The sequence below is a fragment of the Anser cygnoides genome, chromosome 3 (genome assembly GCF_040182565.1).
Source record: "Anser cygnoides isolate HZ-2024a breed goose chromosome 3, Taihu_goose_T2T_genome, whole genome shotgun sequence".
Classification (NCBI taxonomy): Eukaryota; Metazoa; Chordata; class Aves; order Anseriformes; family Anatidae; genus Anser; species Anser cygnoides.
Window position 1 is genome coordinate 34,184,081 of NC_089875.1, and position 9,457 is coordinate 34,193,537.

The 9,457-nt window shown below is 46.1% G+C and overlaps 1 long non-coding RNA gene across 1 annotated transcript; it reads left to right on the forward strand.

Moving 5' to 3' along the window:
• The first annotated feature begins 601 nt into the window (after positions 1-601).
• LOC125184894 (uncharacterized) lies at positions 602-9,064 on the forward strand. Its single transcript, XR_007169513.2, has 2 exons — positions 602-4,584; positions 7,217-9,064. It is a non-coding gene; the product is annotated as an uncharacterized lncRNA (long non-coding RNA).
• The last annotated feature ends 393 nt before the right edge of the window (positions 9,065-9,457 follow it).

Sequence of the window (9,457 nt, forward strand, 5' to 3'; positions counted from 1 at the left end):
CTTCCTTCTCCTGTAGCGGGCACGTGTCAAATGCTCATACAAGAATAATACTCTCATTTATACAGACATGGTACATCAAGAAATACGACAACTGAGACACAGCTCAGGCCATTAATATCGCACTACCAGCCTTCATGCAAGCTGTAGGAAAATAGCTCTTTTTCTTCCATCTGCTCTTGCTAGACAGGTGTGAGCTTAAAACAGAAAGAGTTTTAACACATTTTCTTCCTCTCTTGTGGAAGATACTGGTCCATTTTTCAGCTGGCTGGGAAAGAAGATAAGTTAGGAAGGGCAGGAGGAACCAGTTTATTAACTATCTGAGTACTCAGCAGAAGTACTCTGCCTTAGAAGGCAGAGAAGAGTTTGTTCAAAAAGGCAATGGGCCTTCCTTCTTCTTAAAATAGTATGAAGTGAAAGATTGAAACAATCTATTGCCTGTTTGATGGTCCCAGCAGGATTATATTGCACATGATAAAAACAAACACAAATATGTATACCAAAAAACTCTCTTGTATTTGCCTGCACACAAACACAAACTGCACTGAAAAATATTTTGGCAGTCAGCGTTCTCATTAAAAGCAATTAAAATAAGTAGGAATGCTTTGCCAAAACTGCAGATATCTCTGTCAAGTTGATTTGGTCATTTTACCTTTCAGGAGCTAAGGACAAGCTGAAAATGAGGGCATTGATCAAACAGGCAACCAGTATCCCCCTTTCCCTGGTGAAGGTTCTGCCAGATTGATTTGATGCCTAAAAAATACAATGCTTTGGTGATGCAGCTTTTCTATGGAGCAGGCAGGAGAGTAAGGGGAGCATCAGCACGTCACAGAAACTGAGGTTCCCCACCACCCAGGCTGGCAGCGGTGGTCCATCATGGCACATCATCCTTCCAGGAAGAGGATCACTCCCTGCACAGACGGGTTGTCTCTGGGTGGATTTGAGGAGCTCTTCCGCATTTCTCTTTGCATGTGACAAGTCAGAGAAAACTAAATGTACTAAAGAGTCCCCTCTTGCTCTGATCGCTGCTCTGCTGGCTGTGATGCCCAGAATGTGGCTGTCCAACTGGCAAACTTCCAGCCTAGCTCTCCACAGGACATCACTGGATATCTTGAGTTCCTCCTTTTAATTTTACCTGACAGACCCTTCAGGCCTTAGCAATCCAGCAGCTACTCTTATGTTATACCTGCATGCATTTCTGTCTCCAAAATCCCAAAATATCATGGATTTCCCATCAAAGCACAAGGAAGCCATAACTGTCAGTGTACAAACCTGAGCTCATCACAAAACAGGGCTGTGATCTCAAGGACATGATGCCAAATGAGACTTAATCCCCTCCTAAGCAGACCGGTAAATAAGAGAGAGATGAAATATAAAATTAAATAGGAGTGAGATGAGCAGGTAGGGAGAGGAGGAAAACACTTGCATGTGAGAGAGCAGGGCAGTCTTGTCACATAAAATACTTATGTTAACCTCCCCCCCAAAAAATTATTGCACAGACAGGGCCCAAGAGAGGGTTTTTTTTTTTGGCAAATTGTACAAGAAACATGAGGATAGTTGTGTACACAGTCATATAAAGGCAAATGCCACCTCATGACAGAGCTGGACCCTCTGCTTGCCTGCTCCAGTTCAGAGCAAAGGGTTAGGTGTCACGCAGACAATGAACAGGCCTTCAGCTCCACTGCTGTATAGGGGGAATTTCAGCTATCCCATTCTTCAGAGCTGACGGATTAGCCATAGAAAATATGAAGATCTCTTCCTGGGGGACTTTCTAGGAACTCACTTCAGGATGATTCTTGTTGCTGAAAAGGATGTGTATCAAAGCACTTTATATCCTGTGGGAGGAGAAGGGGAATTCTTTCACAGACATCATCTCTTCCTTATGTAATTAAAAAAGTCGATGGGAAACGAATCCAGACATGAATATTTATCTTTGGCTTCCTGGTAAGCCTTTCACTGCACTAATTCCCTTGGCCTCCACCCAATTTGCTTACAGAGAGAACCCAGATATACTGGCTCCCCGTAAAGACTTGGGCACCTGGGGACATGTAGCCTGGGAACCTGTTGACCCTTAAGTTGTCTGACTGGGCTGATACATGCATCTTCATCTAACGTATCCCCTGAAGACTCACCCCTCAAAGTAGTATATTCCATAAAGGGTAACACTGCAGTGATTCTATTAACGAGCACTGCTGTGAAACTGCCTGCTGGCCCCTTCCCACACACCACCCTCATCCCGGGGAAATGTCCAAGGGGGTAAGATGGAAAAGGACCCACCATCCTGGCTGCATCGGTTTTAGACATCAACAGGACACAGGCCTCTTCTGGTCCCACTGCACTAGGGTGACTTTCACCATATGAGATCAAACCATCAGGGCTTGGGATGGGACCACAAGCACACCCCAAGGCAGTGTTACAGATGGCCTCCTGCTGTGCCTCCTGCTTCCCCACATGCTCTCACCTCTAAGCAGACCCCATCCTTGCCCAAGGATGCTGCTACCTACTCTAACACCTTACTTGCAAGGAAGCCCTAGTTCTCTACAGCAGAGCACTCCCTCAGCCAACTTTTTGTGCACAAAAAGCACTGCTCAGAGCCAAGTAAACTTTGCAAAGTCAAGGACCACCAAGTTAGGAGGAGCATAGACTAACCTTCTCAATATAATTCTCCATCCTAGATGCAAACACTAAGATACCACCTTTATAAACCTAAGGTAGTCTACTTTTAAACCACAGTTTGTTCCTGTCCACACAGAACAAACTGTAATTTATAATCTGCATAGGTTCAGAACTTCCTCCTGTTCTCGCCATGTTTATTTACCACTCTCTACCCAGTCTCTGTCCTGAACACACTGAACGCACAATTATTCATTTCCTCCTGTTGGTGCTTTCCTCATTGTAACTGCTCACTTCACAACTTTAATGAGATTAAGGCTAACACAGTGAAATTAAGGCTCCAGTTTTTGCTCCTTCCTCCAGTTTGGGCTGCTGCTGAATCTGGATCCCCCCCTATCTCACCTGGCGTCCCTGTGATGCCAAACTGACTGCCTGATGACACCTCTATAGTTTGCCTCCAGCTGCCTTGCTGACTTGCAGGTAAAGACTCTCCCTCTTGAGCAGGAACAGTCTATTTTGGGATATGACTGTTCTTTGCCATCCATTGGTGGTTTCCTGCCACCCCTCAGTGGTTTCTCTTTCTGAGCAGGCATTGCTCAACAGCTCAGGTAACACCTTCACCTTCCACGTGCACAGGAATGAAGTGGCACAGGCTGGCCCTGCAGTACTTCACCAGCAGGGCACAAGAGCTGTCCCTGCAGTGGGGGTGGGAGAGCAGCACAACGAGCAGGGGCAGGAGCTCTGCTAAGGTAATACCTTCCCACTAGTGAGTCAGGGACTTTAACCAGCTCATATTACCGCACACAGTTAATGTGACTCAGATGCTACCTGATCACCTGATAGCTGTGGTGATGCTATTGCACGTCTAATTGTGAGCTGACAATGTCCTTCTATTCCCTGAAAGTGAAAGATTTGTACAGAGTGTGGTGGAGAAACACGATGAGTCCAGGGGAGATGCATGAAGTGACCTCTCTTCTCACCCCAGCTCCTGGGCAGCCTGATCCAGTGTCTGGTCAATGGAGAAGGGAGGAAGCAAAAGGGGAAAGGAAGAGATTAGAAGATACACATGCAACAGAGATGGGTTGTTCGGACTCCAGGAAACAGAACTGATGGAAGACAAAATTGTGCTCCCTGGCCATGCAAAAATCTGCCACAGAGAAAAAAAGGAATAAATTGTTCATACTGTCTGCTTGGACAGGAGAACCAGGATGAGGCTGTTGTGAGGGAGAGCTGGGGCTGGACAGTAAGAAGATGTTGTCTTAGGAAGCTGAAGTCTACAGTGCATGGGGATGCCTCAGAAGGTTGTGAAAGACATGTTCGTCACATCTATTTTGGGCAGCAATGACTCTGTCTTGGGACAAGGGGATGGACCTGGCAAAGAGGAGAGACCCTCCATGACTCCAGCAAGACACCTACTTTGACACTGGCTTTCCCAGCTAACTAACTGGGACAGAAGAGCTCAGGCATCCCACCTTGTGCTTAAGGCTGAGGAGCAGACCTTGCCCTTGGACTGTCAATTGCTCTGTTCCATAACCTTTTCCTCCTGTGTCTTCCTCACCTCTGCCAGCTCCTTGTTTTCACCGTCTTCTTCTTGGCATCCCCAGTTCCTGTCTGTGATCTTTGCTGTCTTTCTACCTCCCTTCTCATCATCTTCTGATGCTTTCTCACCACCCCTTCCTAGTGTCATCCCCGCAGCTTCCACGTGCCGGCCCGCAGATTCTTTCTGTCCTCATTTCCTACCTCCCATCCTTCTACATGGCAATCAGCACGCTCCTCCTCCACGTAGTCTGACATCACATCTAGCCACGACTTGGAGAGAGGCTCACCACAAGTTCTCACATGTCCAAAGCTCAGTGGAGCAACTGCAGATAAAGCCTTGCTCAGCGAGGGATGCCTGGGACAGCACAGGCTCTCCTGCTCCCTGGGACTGTGCACACCACTGCTTTTTGGAGATAAAGACCTGATTAGCTCTGGGTAGGTTTTTTGTTTGTTTGTCTTTATTATTATTATTTTTTAAAGGGTAGCAACAAATTACATATTGACCCCTTTCCAGAGAAGTTCCTAGGCCCTCTAAAATAGTCAGTGACGATACAGTAAAAAAAAAAAAAAAAAAAAAAAAAAAGGAAAAATTATACAGGGCAAAGCATTGTCATTTTCCTAAACTTATTCTCAGAAACCAAAGAATCATTTTAGCCAAAACTTAACAATTTAATTAATTAATCATGCTGAAGCAAGAGACCTAGGATGGAAAATTTTAGGCTAAATACTCAGTGACTGGCAATGTTACAAGAAACTACAAGGAAAAAAAAATCTGAATAACACGAAGTGCTGGCTAACTTTACCCAGCGCTGCCCTTGATATGCAGATTCTCAGAAAGAAGTGCAATACCCCTCCTGTCAAATTTATCACTGTGGTAATGCTGGTACCAATTAGTGGGAGTTTTGCTTGAGTAAAGGCTAAGAAAAATATTGAGTAAGGACTTGGGACGTTGCCTGCTAAAATCATGGTGCAAATAAAGTGCAATGGCACTGCGTGTTGTGTCTTACACGGGCTGTACTTCCTTGTCATTCGGGAAGCCCAGGTAGTTTACAGAGCACATGAGATCAGGAAGTCCATCAAGATGTTCCTGGCATGGATTAGTCACAAGACTATCTATCCAAGGGTCAGTCACATGTGTGGAAAATAAAAAAAGAGCAGCTGACAATCGGTTGGTCTCTGAACATAATCAATGTGCACTGTAATACTCCATGAATCACACAGTGCACACATGCATTGAACCTCCTTCATGTCAAGAAGAGGATTTTTGTGTAAATCCAAACAGCTCAGTACAACTCTGAATTACAAAACATAGAGGAGGGACCTCTCTGCAGAACTGCCAGCATCGTTTCCTTTACAGGCAGATGGTAAAATTGCCATAAAAAGACACTTGAGGAGGAATTTGCCAGTAACACAAGGAGGGGTGTAAAGAGCCTGTCCCTCTAAATTTGGGAAGGAAATGTCAAACCAGCAGATCCAGGTTTTTATGTCCCTGTATAGATTTATCCTCAGAGAGGGGATTAAAGTCTTTGCATTAAAAAAAAAAAAAATCAGCAGTTTGGGGATACATCATTGCAGAATCACGTCTAGCAACCCGACTGTTCAGTCAGTGTGACGGGGGAAGCTGGTGTCACACCCGCCAGCCCATCGGCAGGGAGATGCAGCAGGCTCCTGGGTGGACACGTACAGATCATCCATGCTAGGCATGATGAAAGAGGAACAGACATTCGGCATCAGTGATTGCCATTGGATTCACTGCCTCTCCCAAGATGCTGGTGACTAAGGAAATCCTATGTCGACCGGTTTCTACCAGACAGAACATTTGTTTCCTGCTCATGCAGAACTGTCTTTTATTCATTTCTTCACTCATTTTCACATCCAAAAGACAAGCCAGCTAAATTACACTCACACTTGTGCAGCAAAACCCAGAGCGTGGGGCTATTCCCACAAGAAAGACTCAGAGACGTGTGCCATGGGAAAGAACGGGCCATGAGGCGAGGATGAGGAGGAGGGCTTTTCATGGGCCATCACAGAAGACAAGACAAATAATGCTGACTGAACCCAGAACCTGACTGCACAGGCCTATATTATGTAGCCCACAAGTTCAGCCATGTGTTGCCAAACCGTAGCGAGGTTCCCATCCCCTTCGCTAGTCCCACAGCAGCACACACCTAGGTGACGCAGGGAGGGAGGTTCACGACTCAACATCCAGCAAACAGCACGTTCCAAGAACCTTCTCACCAGGCTGCACAGTTTATTTTTGCTTTCTTCAAGACTCCTTCTGCTGCAGACTCCCAGCAGAAGAACAGACATAGAAATAGGCAGTGTGAGTGTCGCCTTCCCCAGATAGATTTCACACTTGTAAGGCACAAAGAAGGAAACCAACATCACTTTGATCGAGTGCTGTGGAGTAGGGTTAAATGATGACACACCACTCGCTCCTGCACATGACACCTTGTCAGTTTAGCATACTCACTCCTGATCTCTGGGTGCTACCCCTTATAAATAATGAAAATATTTTCAGGAGTGTGCACGTGACACGGGAGCCCAAGCCTCATCACAGCTCAGAGAGATGTTGCATCAGATTGTAGGCACATAACAGAGGTACTTAACAGGTTGATTACCCAGGTGTCAAGTGGGACAGATGCCACCACGAGGAACCTGGAGCTGAATGAAAAACCTTCTGGAGGTGTCTGTCTCCCCTCACAGAGAGCTGAGGCTCACTGCAGCATGGATTCAGGCCATTCAGGCTGCACAGGAAATTCAGCCCACAACAGCAATGACCAGCTCCCAGTCCACAGCCCAGCCACGTCCTACCTCTAGGCCAGCTCACAGCCTAAATATGGCCATGAAGCCGTTTAATCAGGGTATATTAACATCTGTCTCCCTAAATCCTGGTGAGCAGCACTTCCCTCCAGAAATGCACCCGTGGCTTGGATGGGCTACTCAAGGACTGCAGCTCCTCACTGGGACTAGGAGCCCCAAATCTAACCCTGGGGACAGAGAGCAAAAAGTGTATTTTTTCTAGCAAGGCTCCCCAGTAACAACATTGTTCCCACTCTGCTTGCAGGACATGACACCCTGATGGACAGCACTGGAGGCTGTGTAGCACTGGAACACCAGAGATGCTGCGAGCTGCACAGGGAGCCCAGAGCACAGCATCTGTCCTGGGAGGAGATGTTTACACTGGCTGTTTCACAGCCAGCTCACCGCTTTTCTTCCCACATATGGCTGCTCATGAAGGTGCTGCCTCCGCCCAGTGTTGATCAGAGCACATGAGACCTGGTGTCAACGCTATCTGCAGGCTGAGGGGGTTTCTGTTCCCATCTCCCAGGAAAGATGGAGCAATAGGGCATGTGGAAGTAAAGGTGTTCTCCTACGACCGTAGGGGCTCAGTGAGCCTAGGAATGAGAGGTCTAAAACCCCTCTATAACAAAAAGCATGCTCTGCAACCTAGAGTGGCAAGGTCACACATTGCGGCATCTCTTATTCCTCCAGCACAGCTGGCTCACACAAAAGGCCTGCAATAGGCACGATGGGTTATCCTTACACCAGCTCCTCTCCCAGAGCCCAATCCTGCCACATTCCTGCCTAGGCTGCTGAATGCAGATGATGCAGCAGGTCTGTACGTCAGTATCACCACAGAAGGAGTCCCGTGCTTGGGATGACTTCTCCACCAGCATCATCTGGAACAGTGCACCTGTGCCTTGTACTGTGAAACAGAGACCTCGGTCTCATAAATTCTGTGGGCATCAACCGCTGCCACATCAAACATTGTCCCTGATGTTACTTGTGTGATCTGCATGATCTGCCAGAGCGCAGGGGACATGTGAGGCCATCCTTAAGTGTGAGCACACAGTTTCCCTAGAGTGACAGCTGAAATATTCACCATGACATATTAAAATAAACCAACCCTCCCTCCTTTGGAGCCAGCTTGTGAACATGTAGGGTGTGTGTAGTCAGATGAATGTCACTGCCAGATAACGACATCTCACACAATAATGCAGCGTGAAGAGCCTAAGTGAATGCCAGTTAGTGATCACTGTCACGTCAGTATATTGCAAAATAGCGACTGCTCTGCTCGCTGTTGCCACAGTGTGATTTTGCAGAACCTCAGCACTCACCCCTGAGCAGCTTCTGAGACTGTCCATGGGGAATGTTTCTCTGCTTTCCCTTTGTCCTTGACCATATCTTTATACCAGGTGATTATAAGTGTAATCATGCGCAGGGAAGAAAAAAACAAAAACAAAAACAAAAACAAAAAACTGAAGCCACACAATAAAACAAACATGGATTAGAAAGTGTTGTCTGGAGCATACAAAGAGAAAATATTTGGCTGAAACAAGAGTTTGTTAGAAATAATGGCACATAAATAGGCAATGATAATTCAAGAAGTGGGTCTATGATTCTCTAACCAAAATCACTGTTCCCATCATCTCATTTCTCAATTTAACCTCAGACTTTGCCAGTTCCCTAGCTTAATCAGAGTTCTCCCCTCCATGATGATCAAGAGGGAGCAATTAGGCATAAGGGGGTCTGGAAAAGAGGAACTCAGGCACAGACTGGCTACATGAAAATCCCTTCCCACTGCTTCTGCCTCTTTGCATTTAGACTGTCAGCTTTGCAAAGAAAAGCTATGCACTTTCCTGCAAGCTTGCACAGTGTTTGTACAAAGGTCCTGCACCCAACATTTAAATAGTTGTAGCTAAACAGAGTAAAGTGCCTTACTGTGGGTTTTTCTTTCCTGGGGTAAGGTGCACGCAGTGGGAATCTTTTGAGATCCTTAGCTCTTCCAGCATTTCCCCCTCTATATTCCAAGTTTTTTTGTGATTAAAATCCTAGTTCAGGCAGACTCAGATGAACAAAGAAGTGACCACGAAGAGTTAAGTCTGTTGACATAAACTGATTTATTTCTGGACTAGAGTCCTATTTCCCATCCTGCTTTGCAACCTCAGTTTTACTGGGCAAAATAAGTCTAAATAGTTGTTCGGTGCCAGACACAGCCACCATGGCTGAGGAACGGAGAAGATTTAGCCACTCCAAACCATGGAAGCAGCCATAGGAAAAGAGCTAGTTTCACAACACATGGGAGGCTGTCAGATGCTTCCTCTGACTGGGAAAGGCACAGACTTTCCAGAGTAGATTTAAATCCAAGAGAAATATTTATTTTAAAAGATAACAAAGGATTCACTGTTGACAATAAGATGGTAACAAGCAAGGCCATGCAAGACACACTTTTCACCTATAACCCACATATGTTCAGGGAGTGTCTCACCCCAACCCAACATCTGTCCAGGTATTTGAGCAATGA